Source organism: Schistocerca cancellata, chromosome 11, assembly GCF_023864275.1.
Source record: "Schistocerca cancellata isolate TAMUIC-IGC-003103 chromosome 11, iqSchCanc2.1, whole genome shotgun sequence".
Classification (NCBI taxonomy): domain Eukaryota; kingdom Metazoa; phylum Arthropoda; class Insecta; order Orthoptera; family Acrididae; genus Schistocerca; species Schistocerca cancellata.
Genome location: NC_064636.1, coordinates 88248606 through 88265517, shown reverse-complemented (window position 1 = coordinate 88265517; position 16912 = coordinate 88248606). Strand labels below are relative to the sequence as shown.

The following is a 16912-nucleotide window of genomic DNA, read 5'->3' as shown; positions in this document are numbered from 1 at the left end:
TGTTTGTTTAGACATATAGTTATAGGAACTTTTCTTCTATTTTTTTTTTTTTTTTTTTTTTTAGTACCCTACAAAGTAGCAGTTTCTATCGTTTCTTCGTGACAGAATTGCTATATCTCTGAACACGGGATTGCTAACGAAACCAAATATGGAGAACTGCATACCTACAGCTTCAGATAGGGGGGGCAGAAGTTTTAAGGATGGAAATCTATGGAAATGACAGGTATCAGATATTTGCAGGTATGTCACATTTTTGCTATGTTGGACGAGCTGACTACGATGGCGTGGCACTTGAGGAGAGCACTTAACAAATGCTGCAGGCCAACATGTGCGCAATAGGCACCATTCGGTACCTAATTATTAACCCTTAAATGCTGGCAACGGCCGTGTGGTACGGCATTGCCCATATGAACAAACTCCACTGCACGCAGATATAATGTGTCGATAGAAACAGATGCACGACATGTCTTGTGGATTTTGACTGTCATTGGCAATGTTGAAGGTATATATTTTGGTTAGTTGGTGTTTTAAGTTATAAATTATTGCATATTATTAATTTTCACATGGGAATATATACAGGGTGATTCAAAAATGCATGTAAATATTTCAAGGGTGTATTTGTGAGGTAAATATAAGACAAAAATGTTCTATACAATTTTTTCCATACTTGGCTTATTACAGAGTTATGAACAAAACAGGATAATACATTCAATACAACGTAAGGTATTTAATTCCCAGAGTTCACAGTTTAATTACAGTGCATTTGGACTAACAACGCAAACTGACAAATAAACGTGACGTAACAAACTGAAACAATTCCTCGCGAACACTGTATTAATTTAGGTCCTGTTGATTGAACTACAGCAATGCACAATAACTAAGGAAAATTGAAGCATTTTACAGACTGTACTGTACTGTACTGTATTTGCACAAATCTTAATGCAATGCATGTTCAAAATGCTGTCCCTGAACTTGCAGACAGACCCGTGCTCGTCGCATCAATGATCTCTGCACATTACACAGTCCGTTCAACTCTCCACGAATAATTTCACAACCACCTTCAATTCTTTGTTGTAGCACTTCTCTGTTCGGTACTGCAGAAGAATACACCAATGTCTTTAGTCGGCCCCATAAATAAGTCTTAAGGGTTCAGGTCAGGTGATCTGGCTGGCCAAGCAATTGGTCCTCCGAGACCTATCCATCGATATGGATACGCAGAATTGAGATACGCCCTTACGTTGCGGCTGTAATGGGCGGGAGCACCATCGCGCATAAACCACATGGTGGCTCGTGTTGCAAGAGGGACATCCTGTAACAATCCAGGCAATTCTCCCTCCACAAATTCGCAGTACGCGTACCCATTCAGCCTTGGAGGCAGAACATGAGGTCCGAGTAAGTAATTCCCCACAATACCACACCAAATGTTTATGGAGAATTGATGTTGATATCCACGCACAATTCTCGCGCCAGGATTCTCGACAGCCCACTGGTGCATATTATGCGAATTGATTACACCCGCACGAGTAAACATGGCCTCATCTGTGAATAATATCCGCCGAATGAACATTGGATCATTCAAATGACGCTCTTGTAACCACTGGCAGAATTGCTGACGGCGAGGATAGTCTTCAGGTGTCAATTCGTGCACTTTTTGCAGGTGAAATGGATGCAACTGTTGTCTCCGAAGCAGCCGCCATACAGTAGATTGTGGAAGTCGTACAGCTGCACTAATTTGTCTCGTACTGATAGATGGATCTTGGTCTACCAGGTCCAAAACATATTCCTCGACGTTCACTGCATGCTCAAGTGGTCGACCTGAATGCGGCCCAGGACGAATGCCATACTCCTGCATACGTCTGTCCACAGATACAAACGTCTGATGACTTGGTAACCGTCTTCCTGGAAACAGCTCACTGTACCTTCGTCTTGCTGCAAGTGCATTTCCATCTGCTGCACCATACACAAGGTGCATATCAGCATACTCACTGTTTGAGTACATCATGTGCACGACACCTTTGGCCTTCCGACGATGAATGAACGACAGGACGTACTTTTCCGTTACCAACAACATCAGCGCCATCTTCCGTACAGTAGGAGTAAACATCACGTGCAAACAAAAACAAACACTATTCATGCAGTTTCGAATCAACTGTTGGGAGATACGTATGTGAATTACGTACCAGAATATGGCATCCTGCTGCTTGCACTGCCGTCGTTTTGATACGGACATGACTTTCGTATTTAACGATAACTCTGGAATTAAACGTTTATGGAAAAACATTTATAGAACATTTTTGTCTTATATTTACCTCACAAATACACCCTTAAAATATTTACATGCATTTTTGAATCACCCTGTATAAGGCTCACTGGGCATTTGAGCACCTTCTTTTCTTCTGTGCGGATGCACAAACAGTGCCCGAACTCTTACGGGAATCGGCAGTAAAGCTGCGAGTAATGAGTATAATGGGCAGGGGCACTATGAATATAGTGCAGGACAATGAGTTGTGAATGTGGGTCTCACGGGAGGCACGCCAGAGATAAGTCCCTGCAGTCGCACTATCCTGTGTCCTCAGTGGCTCAGATGGATAGAGCATCTGCCATGTAGGCAGGAGATCCCGGGCTCGAGTCCCCGTCGACTTATATCAACGCCTGTATGCAGCTAGGGGTATTCATTTCATTGTAAGTTTAGAATTAATTTTACTTAAAAAGTGGTGAGTACATGTTACTGCATCTTGAGTCTGAGAAGGAATATCAGCTCTCCTCAGTAGTGCTTTTCTATATTAAATGACGAGTGTTTGACGACCACACACACACACACACACACACACACACACACACACACACACACACACTTCTATGATCCTCTATTGTAACAATAATTTTATTGGCTCATTTCGGTATCAAATAGCAGTCTAGAAATAGAAGAGAGAGGGGAAAACAAAAAACCACATATGAATGGAATTGGTCTTTTCAGTGTGTGTGTGTGTGTGTGTGGGGGGGGGGGGGGGGGGAGTGACTACGATACTATTTCTAGACAGTGACAGCATGGCCTAAAAACAATAGGGCAGGTTCACATTGTGTGCTCAGGATTTCTGGTGTCCACATCGCAGTTTGCACTAATGTAGTGAATGTGACGAAGTGCTAGTTTATCATGTATGGATCTCTCATTCTTAATCAACCAAAGCTATTTGTGTGCCTTCGTATCGTGCAATTTATTCAGAAATGGTGCTTATCTACATCTTTCCAGTTGAAAACTTTCAGATTCTCTTGTAACTGTAGAAATGGCACAGGTATGTAGAAGCCATATACTCTTAAAACAAAATATATATATATACTGTTTCATGTGGATAGTTTGAGATGGGCACAGACTTGTATGTTGCTAGTAGTTTGATACAGATAAAATTGAATTATGACTATTGAACCACAGGTATGAATCACAAGAGTCATCTGTGGGTGACACTTTTCCATGTTTAGTGTCTTCTTGTTGGAGATAAAGTACATCAGTTTTCTTTCAAACTAATTTTCTCAATGGAATTTCTTCTGCCCTCTTAATACCCCTCCCAGTGTAGTTTGTTATGTATTTATTCCATCTTTTCATAAATAGGATCACTGAGACAACAGGCAGTTGTGTTTGTTGCACATACTAGAACAATTTTACTGGGCACAGAAGGTATCTCCAGAAAAGGTGAGATTGACGGTAGCAAAATTTATTCATTACCCACACTGCAGTGTGTCACCTCCAAACTGGTACTTCGGACAATGGTGGACAATTGGAGAGCTTCGGGACGAGTGAAAATTCGTCAGCTTGGCAATTTCTCTTAGACATTTCCTGGAAGGTTGCAGACTGTCAACTGCTAGAGGCCGGATATATATTTCTGCCTGTTCAGTGTTACGAAAATAGGCTCTCGAGTCTGCTACTGCTTACAAATGAGTGTTCCTCCATTGAACTAATTCTGCAATTTTCTCCTTAACATTTCAGACAATTGTTGAGATTTACCAGAGCACTAATTTGGATCTCAGAAATAGGTAGTAGGGGGGTGCATTTTTTATTTATTTAAAGTAAAATCAGATCTGTGGTACAAACTGTGCGAACAGGCTTTTGGTCCGATTGTAAACAGAGTGCAGCCTTTCTTCATAGCAGAGTGTGGCGAGCACATAATTGTAGCTGCCTTTTACCCCCAGGAAAGGTCTCTCAAAACTTGTCTAATAGTAGATTAAGTGGACCTCAGGGTGGGGGGACTGAAACGAGGAAAAATCATGAGATGTGTTTGGTGTTGAACATAAGGTGTGTAGTCTATTTCTCTACCTGTTAGATCACTGGGGCCAAATTTTATTTATTTATAAATGTTAAAGACCAGACCTATTAGTCAACAACTATATTACTGCGCCTGAGAGTGAGGGAGCTTCAGTTGGCTTACCGTAAGTTTTTGTGATATTTCACGAGGACACACGTGATAGTGTATGCACGAGTGTCTCGGAATCTTTCACAGTGCGATGCTCTTTCCTTACTCACAGCTGTGCTTGTTTACTGTAATGCCACTGCGTGTGGAAATATTTGAGGCCAAATGGAATAATATTGTAGTCGGGGGTAGAAATTTGGTTATTTCGTAAACGCAGCTTTGTGTTTACATAGTGTGGAAGGTGTAGCACTTAACACAAAGTATAACTTGGCCCTTATAAAGGGGATGGAGTGAGTTTATTGGCTTTGGCAGGCAGGTGGGGATGTGTGGGAAATGATCCCGATCTTTTTCTCGTATTGTAGGCAGCGTACTGGAATCGACATTGTAGTTGAAGCAGTGCAGTGTGTCATATTGTTTGGAAGCGAAGGTTGGCAACAGACAAACATTCGATATCTTTCTGGAGTTGTCACACTTCCACAGATTCCTTTGCTCCCAGAAAAGAACCTAATTACATTGTGCGTATAAAATATGTAGAAATTTGTTATTGTCACTTGTTTAGCAATGTTTACACCTTTTACCAGTACCTACGATTAGTGGTGTCGGTGCTTTTTCCTCCGCTGTTGTCTGTTTCTCTGTAACTCTTATCCCTCAGTAACAACTGAACCCAAGCATTAGGTGGACACCCCCCTTTGTTTTGTTTGATATGCAATCCACAATACATTTTCAAACGTGTAGTTCTCTCTCTCTCTCTCTCTCTCTCTCTCTCTCTCTCTCTCTCTCTCTCTCTCTCTCGGCATGCTCACAACATTGTAGTTTCGTGGTATCATTGCTGAACATATCCAGAAATCTGTCTCTGCAGCCAATAATTTTGAACTTGGTTGTAATTTCATTGTCTGGACTTTTGAACCATATATAATAATGCTCATAACTATCAGTTCTTCTGTGCTTATTACACGAATTCCATTTAATAAAGAATAGTCGTAATTTCTGGATTTATTCTTGATCTAATTTCATTGTATTGTTTGCTATCATTTATAAGTTTCAGCTCTCAGTATTTACATTTGTCATTGTCTGCTGTCGTTCTTAATCCGCCTTCCAATGCTTTCATCTGTTCCACTAATTACCATGTATTTTGTTTTATTTTTGTGTACATTTAGACCTCATCTTTGTATGTTGTATTAGTTTCATTTATTAGGAACAACTTATTTTTTTTTCTATTTTTCTTTACAATTGTATAGTTACTTCTATTGATATTTAATAAATACAAAAACTGAAATGAAAATCTTACAGTTACCTTTACATGCAAATATAGGTTAGGCTTCACTGTCTTGACATAAACTGAAACAACAAATTACTTTAACCATTAACTTTTATTATTTTTGCACAACACTTCTGGAGTATTATATCTGTCATAAGCTGGTTTTATGTCAGTTAAAAAGGCATAGATTTACTGTGCATGACTTTTAGGGTAATCTGCAGCACTGTCTTCCAGTGGCCAGAAGCACATAATTTTCTGGCCATATTTATGCCACATCATCACTTGGGATACCATCTAAATATGATCAACAAAAGTGACTGGTTGCAGCAATCTGTTTCAACTGGTATCCTACAAATGTCTGCAATAGATAACTCAGTTTTTATTACACCATGGTTGCACAATTTAAACACATTGAAGTAATGGCATAACAATACAAAGTATCTCGTCTTATTTGCTTCATTGTAGCTACGCTGTCTAATGATGATTGTAGTTTTATATCAGGTGAATGCAGTTCCTCCACACATTTTGTCAGTGATCTCGGTGAGGAAATTTGTAGGGATATCTGAAGTTAATCAGAACTTCCTTGTTCACCATTACTCTGCGAGATATATATTTCTGATTGTGCCAAATGCATTTTTTAAAAATTAATGTCAGACAACCCAAGAATTGATGAAATCCCTCCAACTTCCTTTTTCTAATTTTCTGCTCAGAAATTGGGTGGGTGGTGTTTAATAGAGATGAAATGTATACATAAGGATAAAATATTACACCAAAGTTACAGCACATATTATGTGGAACAAATCAAGGATGCATACATCAGAAAGAATGTTGCTTTTGTGTACTGCAATGATCATCATAATACACTGGGCTATAAGCCTAGTACGTTCAAACTTCCGTGATACGCCAATTTGGGAGGCATTATTTTTAACAACAAAACTTGGAGATATTTGTATAAGTTCAACAATAACATGCTCTCTTAAGTTAGTAATATGAATATATGATGCCATCCAGTGTTCAGAGCTGCTTGTCTATGCCTAAAAGTGCATAGCGGCGGTCTGCATTTTAAATTTAGGAGTAATTCTATGGACAACAGAGGATGGGATTCAGCCAATTTCATAAAATGTGTTACACATACTGATTACCAAATGAAGTGCTAAACTGTCGAGCTGTTAAATCTATATGTATTTTTGTTTCAGTTTTTATGTCAATATCTGTTATACTTGTCTGAAGCATTCCTAGCAAATAAGGCTCTGATATATCTGTGGTTTGAATATTGTATCGAGTCTCCAGACACAGCTCCTGTGGGGTGTCGTATGTAAACTGGTTGTACTGCATGTAATATTGTTAATTCATATGTGTCAGCTGTAAGAATGTAAACAAATTTTATATATATTATATATATATATATACACATATATGTTGTATAATACCTTTGCACTATATTTCTCATTCCTCATGACACTAAATTTGCTGAAACATGCGAGGACTCGCTGCCAAAAAATTAACCATTTTGTGTTGTTAAAAGTGTGAAAGTAGAATTGTCCCTGAAACTGTAAACGGCACAAGGGAAACTACATTATACTGATAATTTTTACTTTTGGGCCGTCGAACTACAGCTAAATGAAACAATTTTCGTGCCGTACGTGTTTCGCCTTTATTCTCGTTGAGGCATCTCCTGTGGCCTGGAATATGTACATATTTTTACTATTTAATTTACATTTTGGGGCAATGTACCTGTAGGTTACAAACAGTTCTGGTGGGTCCACAGGCGAAGCAATTGCTCAACACAACTCGGCGGGCGGTAAAACATTGTTGTACACATAACATTACAAGTGATCGTTACTTGATTACACAAAATAGCAATACATAAAGTATTGTTTGTATGTCATTCTGTTTTCGTATGGAAAACAACCTGCATTTTCTGGACAAAGTCACCATTCGAGATACGGTACATCTAGACGTGTTTGCATATGAACGCGTTAGTGTACAATCGACAATGTTATCCGCAAAAAAGGAATGGAACACAATACAAACTAACCTTCCAACTGCTCCTCCACGCTTTTCGCAGGGGCTGCCATGCTGATCAACTGAAATACACGTCCACGTGGTCACTGGTCCAATACGTTGTTCCACACTAAATACACAAGTCTTTCGTTCGCCGGCGTCACGCGCAATGGCAGTGGACGGAGAGCATAGAGCACAAATTGACTATGACGCATAGTCCACCCCTGCTCTCAACGGTATGTATCGGCGGTTGAGTGCAACAGCAATGTTTACGTTGCTACATTAGACAAACCTTCAGATAAACAAACAGATCAACATGCATTGCATAATACTCGTATACTGTTATCACAACATGTCAATACCTCAAATTCACAAAAAGTGTGGGGTAGTCCGCTTGTGCTCTCAGTGCCTCATATATTCCTCCTGATCCCTGTAATTTATCTCTCTTGGTAATTGGTTGTTTGTGAATTTGCAGCATGTGATTTATATTGTATTCTGGAAGCGTTGCATTTGTTTTGTATTCGTGTTTTTATTTTTTGATTGAGTCTGTGTACTACACGTGCTTCATACCCGGTTCCTAGCTATTTGTATGTTTGTACTTATTTCTTTTTCATAATTTCTCTTGTTGAGTGGATCCTCTTTAATCTATAAAACATATATCTCAGTTATGCAAGCTTCTGGTCGTGGAGATGACTAGATGTGGAATGTTCTTCCTGAAGTTAATAACAGCTCTCATTGGCATACTATCTTTGGTTGGCTGCGGAGTGTTGGTGCTTGTTGGTTTTTTTTTCTGTGTTATGTGTGTGTGTGTGTGTGTGTGTGTGTGTGTGTGTGTGTGTGTGTGTGTGTATATAAACACCCATGTCCGAGAGAGGACTTGAATCTCCAGTGGGAGGTGCCGCACAATCCGTGCCATGGCACCTCTAACCACACGACCATTCTGCTTGGCAACACTAATAATTACTGGAGACAGACGGGCAGACAAATGCTACATCAGAACAACATAATACGTGGTGCCTATCGACCAAGCCACCTGCTTTAGAATTGCACGCATGAACTGGTTGGTTCTGAGCTGAATAAGAGCAGCAATGGCAAGTGTATCAATTTTCTGCACAAGTTATACTGCGGTGCTGAGAAGCTGTTCACCATGTAGTTTGAGAACATTCTCAGAGAGCTCTCCCTGGTGATCCAACAGAGTTCCTGGTATTGACTACTTTTGTGGCCTGATAAATCTGAGGTAATTGTAAATACATATTAATACTATACAACAGACATATTAATATTATACAAATGACCGGGTTTCGATGTCACTGATCATCTTCAGATAATAGGATGGACGCAGTATTTCCTTCCAGCCACAGATAACAAGTTGATACGAAAAAGTCATCTTGAGGATGAATCATAACAAGTATATTTGAAGCTTAACTGCAGGACCTCTTCTTTCCAAAGCAATGAAGGAAACATTAAAAACATTGCTCGCTTTCAAATAAGGTTGCACAATTACTTGACAATTTTTTAAGAACAAGCATTGAACAATCAAAATGTCAAAACTTTCTGGCAGATTAAAACTGTGTGCCGGACCGAGACTCGAACTCGGGACCTATGCCTTTCGCGGGCAAAGGTCCCGAGTTCGAGTCTCGATCAGGCACACAGTTTTAATGTGTCAGAGGGATGCATATCAGCACACACTCCGCAGCAGAGTGAAAATCTCATTCTGTAATCAAAATGTCTTTCTTTATAAAGCTTTTCCAGTTTATTAGTTTGTCAGCGATTTTATCTTCTTCTTCCTTCAAGTGTTAGGCATTTATTCAGTGTCATATACAAGGAATATTCAAACAAAAGGTAGAAAATGTCATAACAACCAAACCGGTTGAAATTTTCATGTGTCACTTTGGGATAACGTAATGAGATATCTTGGCAATGGAAGCACGCAATTGTCACCTCCCCCTAACAAACTGAAACCTGTGCCCTCAACAGGCAAAGTGACACTCACCGTCTTTTCTTCTGATATCCAAGGTATAATACTAATTAAATTCCTTGAGCACGGAAAAACCATTAACAGTTATGGGTACTGTGAGAGACTCCGTGGCCTACAAGAGCCCAGCAAGAGCAAACACCACGGGGTGATTCTGCTCCACAATTACACGCATCTCCGAGGTCACACAAAGTGTAAGGGCCGAGTTCGAGTGGGAGCAGCAGGTTGAGCATCTGCCCTACAGCCCAGACATGTCACCCTGTGAATTCATGTGTTTGGTTCCCTGAAGTACATCTCAATGGGAAGCGCTTCATCTCGGACAACGAACTGAAGGACACAGTGGAGGAATGGCTTTTGTCACAGCCTCAGGAGTTCTGGGGAAAGGGAATTATTCTGCTCATGAAACAGTGGGATAGTCGTGCTCGGCCTCTGGTGATTACTTTTGAATAAAGACTTCAGTTATACCCAGTGTTGTTTTGTACCTTTTGTTTTGAATATCCCTCATAAATGGGCCCATTAATATATTCCAACCTTTCAATTCTTTTCAGTATGTCTCATTAGTCTGAGATCTTATTTCTCAAGAAACTGAATCCATTCCCTCTCTATTTTCTGATCATTTGTTACAATTTCGCATGGGACTGAGTCTTAACCTTCGAAAGCAACAAGTTGTCTTTGGTGTCACGATTGTTAGGTTACAGCTTTTGGCAGTAATATTTAATTTGTAAAGTGCTTCTGAAGGGTGTCCTCACTGCCGCCTATAAGAAGTTGGTTATCAGCGAAGAGTGTTAACTGATTGAAGTTATGAGTGTCTACTTATTTTTAGCTATTGTCTCAAAGAATTATCTGAACTGAAGAAACTAATAAACTGAAAGAGCCTTTGTAAAGAACATCATTTCGGCTGTACAGCACATCAGCAATAGTTCAAATGCCCGTTTTAAACAACAGTTTTCTTACCCAGCCCAAGTGATTATAAAACCTGAGACAAAAGAAGTATTTGCCTTAGAGTAACAACAAATTTAGAATTTTACAAGGATGTACTTTGTTTCAATACTTTTTAACATCTATGTATTTAATTTTCTGTTCTCAAATTTTTATTAAGATACTCTGTGAGAGAACCACGTTCTGTGTATGGATTATTTAATCCACCTGTAATGAAGTTTTTATATCGCACCCAGTAATTCACTCCCCTAAACGGAATGTTGGAGCAAAATGTATGCTGCTGTATTGAGATTTCTGTGGAATGCTTAAGGGTGCATATATACCCACAAAAAAAGCTTTAGGAATATTTATGAGTGTGTGTTACACTAATATATACATATGTTTTGAAATCTGTGAGAAAACTTTACACTAATCTTTTCCCTTTACAGCCTTCAGATGTACAAAAAGAATGTTAATGTGCAAAACAGTAACCAACTATTGAGAATCCAGATACATTTATCGGATATATTTATGTGCAACTCCAATTAGTGTTCATTCCAAGTTTGCAGTGGGGCTGTTGTACATTTGTGTGGTTGAGTCGGATAGCAAAAACAAGGACTGGTTGTATAATAAAAAACTGAGCAATAAATCAAATTAAAGAAAAGAAATGGGGTGCCGAGCTCTGATACTGTCTACAAAACATTATTAAATTTGCCTACACTCTGCAAAGAAGCTGATCACACTCAGCTGCAGCCAAGTTATTTCACTCACTCTTGCCACTCGAGTGGTGTTCTTCGCAACTGGACAGGTCAGCCTGTCCAACATAATTAGCTCCCTGTCAGGAAATGTGAGATTGTTTGGTGCAACTACGCTGTGCATCTGGTCTCTCTGTTGCCGGTACACAGGTGACCGAGCGCTGCAGCCAGTGGACGCCATCTCAGCCATGCTGACTTCCCAACGAGTGGAGCACACTGTGTGTGCCATCGGGACACGTGAAGCTGACTGCAGTCGACAAACACTACCCGACTGTCGGAAAATCTCCACGCCACCGTCAGAAGTGCTGCCGATACGGATGTGGAGGCAAAGCAGATTCGCCGACATCCACTGTACAATTGTCGAGCCTAATCTCCCATTTGAAATATAGAAAGAGCTTCATTATTAGGACTTACCCACTGGAAGGAACAACGGAGACTAACTGCGTCACCAGACAGAATAGTAAGCTGCCATCAGATATCCTTGCAAAGAAATAGAATAGAATCCCAGGAAACAGTCTGCCCTACACCGTCTGGGATCACCCCAACCTCTTAGGGTGGGCGTTCCCCATTGCAGGACAACCGTGCAAAGATAGGGTATCCTTCCACCTGACGGAGACATATGCTGCGAGTACAGAACAATGTGAGACCTGGGCCAATTTCTTTTTTGATCTCTAGTAGAATAAACCTGCGCAACAAAGGACCTGACTGAGGCAAATAACAAGGGTTGGATTGGGTTGTTTGGGGGAGGAAACCAGACAGTGAGGTCAACGGTCTCATCGGATTAGGGAAGGACGGGGAGGGAAGTCGGCCGTGCCCTTTCAGAGGAACCATCCCGGCATTTGCCAGCAGCGATTTAGGGAAATCACGGAAAACCTAAATCAGGATGCGGGATTGAACCGTCGTCCTCCCGAATGCGAGTCCAGTGTGCTAGCCACTGTGCCACCTTGCTTGGTAAATAACCAGACCGTCAAAGTTTGTGAGCTTTGTAATAACTGTTCAAAAGCGATGTGCTCCCATAACAAAACAGGAAATATTTTCATCTTAGTTTATGGAAATTACTCAGTCATATTTACAACAATGAATGGTAATTAAATATACATAAGAGCAAAGATTGCTATGGCATAATGTGCCATTAACAAATTTTCTGTGAAATAAGTTTTTAATTTTCATTAAATGGACACCCTAGCTGCAAACAGGTGTTGATGTACTTCATTGGGGACATGTTCTTTCGGGAACAGATACTACCATCATATATAGTTAAAATATGGCTTCCCGGCCATTGACCTTGTTGTGCGAATGCACACGCTATGCCCGAACTCGTATGGGACTTCGTAGATTAATCCGCCACGAGTAATGAGTATGATGGGCAAACATCTATTAGGCGCACTACGAATGTAGTGGTGTGGACATGTTGGGAATGTGGATCTCATGGGGAGCGTGCAAGGGATAAGTCCCTTCAGACGCACTATCCTCTGTGCCCGCGGTGGCTCAGATGGATAGAGTGTCTGCCATGAAAGCAGGAGATCCCGGGTTCGAGTCCCGGTCGGGGCACACATTTTCAACATGTCCCCAATGAAGTACATCAATGCCTGTTTGCAGCTAGGGTGTCCATTTAATTATCATTTCATTTCTAGCAAAGCTGCATGGTCATCCACAGTAACTGTTCGTTCGGGAACAGATACTACCGTCATATATAGTTAAAATATGGCTTCCCGGCCACTGACCTTCTTGTGCGAACGCAGACGCTATGCCCGAACTCGTACGGAACTTGGTAGATTAATCTGCCACGAGTAATGAGTATGATGGGCAAACATCTATTAGGCGCACTACGAATGTAGTGGTGTGGACATGTTGGGAATGTGGATCTCACGGGGAGCGTGCAAGGGATAAGTCCCTTCAGACGCACTATCCTCTGTGCCTGTGGTGGCTCAGATGGATAGAGCGTCTGCCATGTAAGTAGGAGATCCCAGTTTCGAGTCCCGGTCGGGGCACACATTTTCAACATGTCCCCAATGAAGTACATCAATGCCTGTTTGCAGCTAGGGTGTCCATTTAATTATCATTTCATTTCTAGCAAAGCTGCATGGTCATCCATGGTAACTGTTCTTTCGGGAACAGATACTACCGTCATATATTTTTAATTTTCCTAATATATGTACATTAAAAACATTGACTTTTACAGGGTGTTGCAAAAAGTTACGGCCAAACTTTCAGGAAACATTCCTTACACACAAATAAAGAAAAGATGTTATGTGGATATGTGTCTGGAAACGCTTAATTTCCATGTTAGAGCTCATTTTAGTTTCTTCCACCTACGCTCAATGGAGCACGTTATCATGATTTCATACGGAATACTCTACCTGTGCTGCTAGAACATGTGTCTTTACAAGTACGACACAACATATAGTTCACGCGCGATGGAGCTCCTGCACATTTCAGTCGAAGTGTTCGTACGCTTCTCAACAACAGATTCGGTGACCGATGGTTTGGTAGAGGCGGACCAATTCCGTGGCCTCCACGCCCTCCTGACCTCAACCCTCTTGACTTTAATTTATGGGGCCATTTGAAAGCTCTTGTCTAGGCAACCCCTGTACCAAATGTAGAGACTCTTCGTGTTCGTATTGTGGATGGCTGTGATACAATACGTCATTCTCCAGGGCTGCATCAGCACATCAGGGATTCCATGCGACGGAGGGTGGATGCATGTATCCTCGCTAACGGAGGACATTTTGAACATTTCCTATAGCAAAGTGTTTGAAGTCACGCTGGTACGTTCTGTTGCTGTGTGTTTCCATTCCATGGTTAATGTGATTTGAAGAGAAGTAATAAAATGAGCTCTAACATGGAAAGTAAGCGTTTCCAGACACATGTCCACATAACATATTTTCTTTCTTTGTGTGTGAGGAATGTTTCCTGAAAGTTTGGCCGTACCTTTTTGTAACACCCTGTATATAGAGCTTTGCAACAACTGTTCAAAATTAATGTACTCTCATAATGACAAAACCATTTATTTCATGACAATTATATGAAGTCATAATTACAACATATGAGCAAAAATTAATGTACCATTAACAAATCTTCTATAAAGTAAGTTACAATCCTCCTAGTATACCTTGTGATATAACTTGGTGTTCTATCAAATTCGAAAGTGATACTAGTCCATTTAGTGTTCAATGCTACTGTTATAGATATTTAAAAATGGCCTATGGCCGAAATTGTAAATCATACAAGGTACTACCAAAAATCTCTGAGAATTTCACTGTGCAAATAACAATGTACAGATCAGAAAACTATATTTACATCCCAGAGTCCTCCATCAGCTTCAAAGCAGTCACTTCGAAACATGTATGCAATGATCCCAGCATTGTTCCCATTCCTGGAAGTCCACAGGGAAAGGGTATTCAGGACCTGTTGCGATTCCACTTTTATGTATTAAATTGAGTCAAAGCATCAGCCTTTCAACGATTGTCATTTTTAGGAACTGGGAGAAGTCGCACGCATCTAGGTCCGGCAAATTGGCCAGAAATTCATTCACGTGTGAGATGTGTATGGACGCATTGTCACAGTGCGCCAGCCAGTCTCTATTTTCCCAAAACTTGAGAGAGAGAGAGAGAGAGAGAGAGAGAGATTGGTGTTGGCATCACGTTTCTCTGAACTTTTTGACCTTTTCTCGGGCTTGGAGAAGATGGCATTTTCCATCATGATGACTGCTTTGTTGCTTCAGGGTCATATATGTAGACCAAAAATAAATCACTTGTTATGAATCTGGATAAGAATTTTTGACACACACAAACTTTTTGTCGCAGCTCGCAGCACGTATGAATGCTGAGGTTTCATCAATCAATACTGAGAAGGCGAGGGACAAACTTTGTTGCAGTTCGTCTTGTATTCAGTTCATCAGCTAGAATTTAATGACATGTACTGCACAACAGCCCAAGTCTGTTAAAAAAATCGTTAACTCTCTGCTTTCAGTCGTCGTGAATCACATGCTCGTCCATGACCATTTCTGAAGTGCTTGTTGACGGTCGACCAGGATGTTTGTCATATTCCAAGATTCTTGGCCTTCCTTGAAGCACCTGAACCATTCAAATGTCCTTGCTTGATTCAGTGCACTCTCACCAAATGCAGTTTTTCAGCTGCAGTTCATCAACTTAAAATAGAGTTTGATGCAAATCCATTGCTCCTCCAAGTTATCCATTTCACAATTCGCAGAATTGAACACGTCCTGACACACAGCAAAGCAACTCACAGCTGCATGTGCCAAAGTTGATAGAAATTTGTGCTGCAGTAGGTAAAAAGTGTACTTCGAAACATCTGGCGGTGGAATGTCGGACTGCTACTGATTTGAACGGTACAATGAAATTCTCGGATACTTTGGGTAATACCTCGTACATCAAATAGAGAAAATGGCAGCTGAAGACATCACAGTATCATTTAAGTTCATTACAGCTGTGGACCCAGTCATAATGAAGATTATACAATGATGGAAATTCTAAGATAACTAGTTTGTTTCACTACAGGTTTTTCCATCATTTTTAGCTCACCTGAAACACAGTGGCAATATTTCAACAAAGGGAATGCACTAAATCATTCTAAACTTGCTGGACACATATTCTGCAGTCTCCTGCCATTTTATCAAATTCATTTTACCGCAGAGGGAATTCATTTTCCTCTTATTACACGAAGTGCGTGTACATACACTGAGAAATGCGTAACTTACCGCAGTTAATGCCTACAGTACAACACGTGCTTTATGGAATTATTAATAAACTGTCATGGTTGCCAGTTTTAATTGGTGATGAGTATTGTATACCAAAAAATCTACTTCTTCCTATTGCAATGTTTATAACTGGAAAATTGTTCACCTGTGAATTATGCATGGAGAAGTTGAATTTATTTATGATGCTTGAATAAAACTCATCAGAAAGAGCACCGTGTATGTAATACCCAAAGTTGTTTTTTTCTTTTTGTTTAAAGTTTTCTGCATGATGCCAAATTTGAATTTTTAACATTTTAGGTCTTGCACAGGCAGGTGATTGGTAGAGATAGCATCTTGAAAAGAGAAAATGTTGCTGAACTAAATTGGGCGATACTCAGGAATTACATTAGGAAATGAGACACTAAATGTTGCAATTTGGGCTGTGTGTGTGTGCACGCGCGCGCGGAACACTATTTTGCATTATTGCTTGCACTGCTGAATTTCTGTTACTTTGTATCGAATAAGTTAATTAATGATACACTAGTTATTTTCTTTTTATCGGTAAACATTAAGAGAGAAAAATCCAGATTCACGTAGAACCACAGACTGGTTAGTTCTGAGCCAACTGCTGCAGCCATTACAGTAATCTCGTATCTTGTACCACTTCGTGTTTAGTTTTAGATTGTCTGTGCCCAACTATCTCAAAACTCACTCTTATGTTACCCGATGGTGTTGCAGTTCTCTAGCGTTGGAAATGAAGGAGATCAGGTTGGAAAACATCTGAAGGTATACACAAGTATCGCACGGCCAGTGCTTTGTTCCATGAGATACGGTGTTGGCAGTGGATTCTAACTGTAAAAATAGTGCTTGAAACATACACATGTATTACGGCCAGGCCCC

The 16912-nt window shown here is 40.4% G+C and overlaps 1 non-coding gene across 1 annotated transcript; it reads left to right on the top strand.

Annotated features, from left to right (window-relative positions):
* The first annotated feature begins 12789 nt into the window (after positions 1-12789).
* On the top strand, positions 12790-12864 carry Trnas-uga (transfer RNA serine (anticodon UGA)). Its single transcript has one exon. It is a non-coding gene; the product is annotated as a tRNA-Ser (tRNA).
* Positions 12865-16912: the final 4048 nt, after the last annotated feature.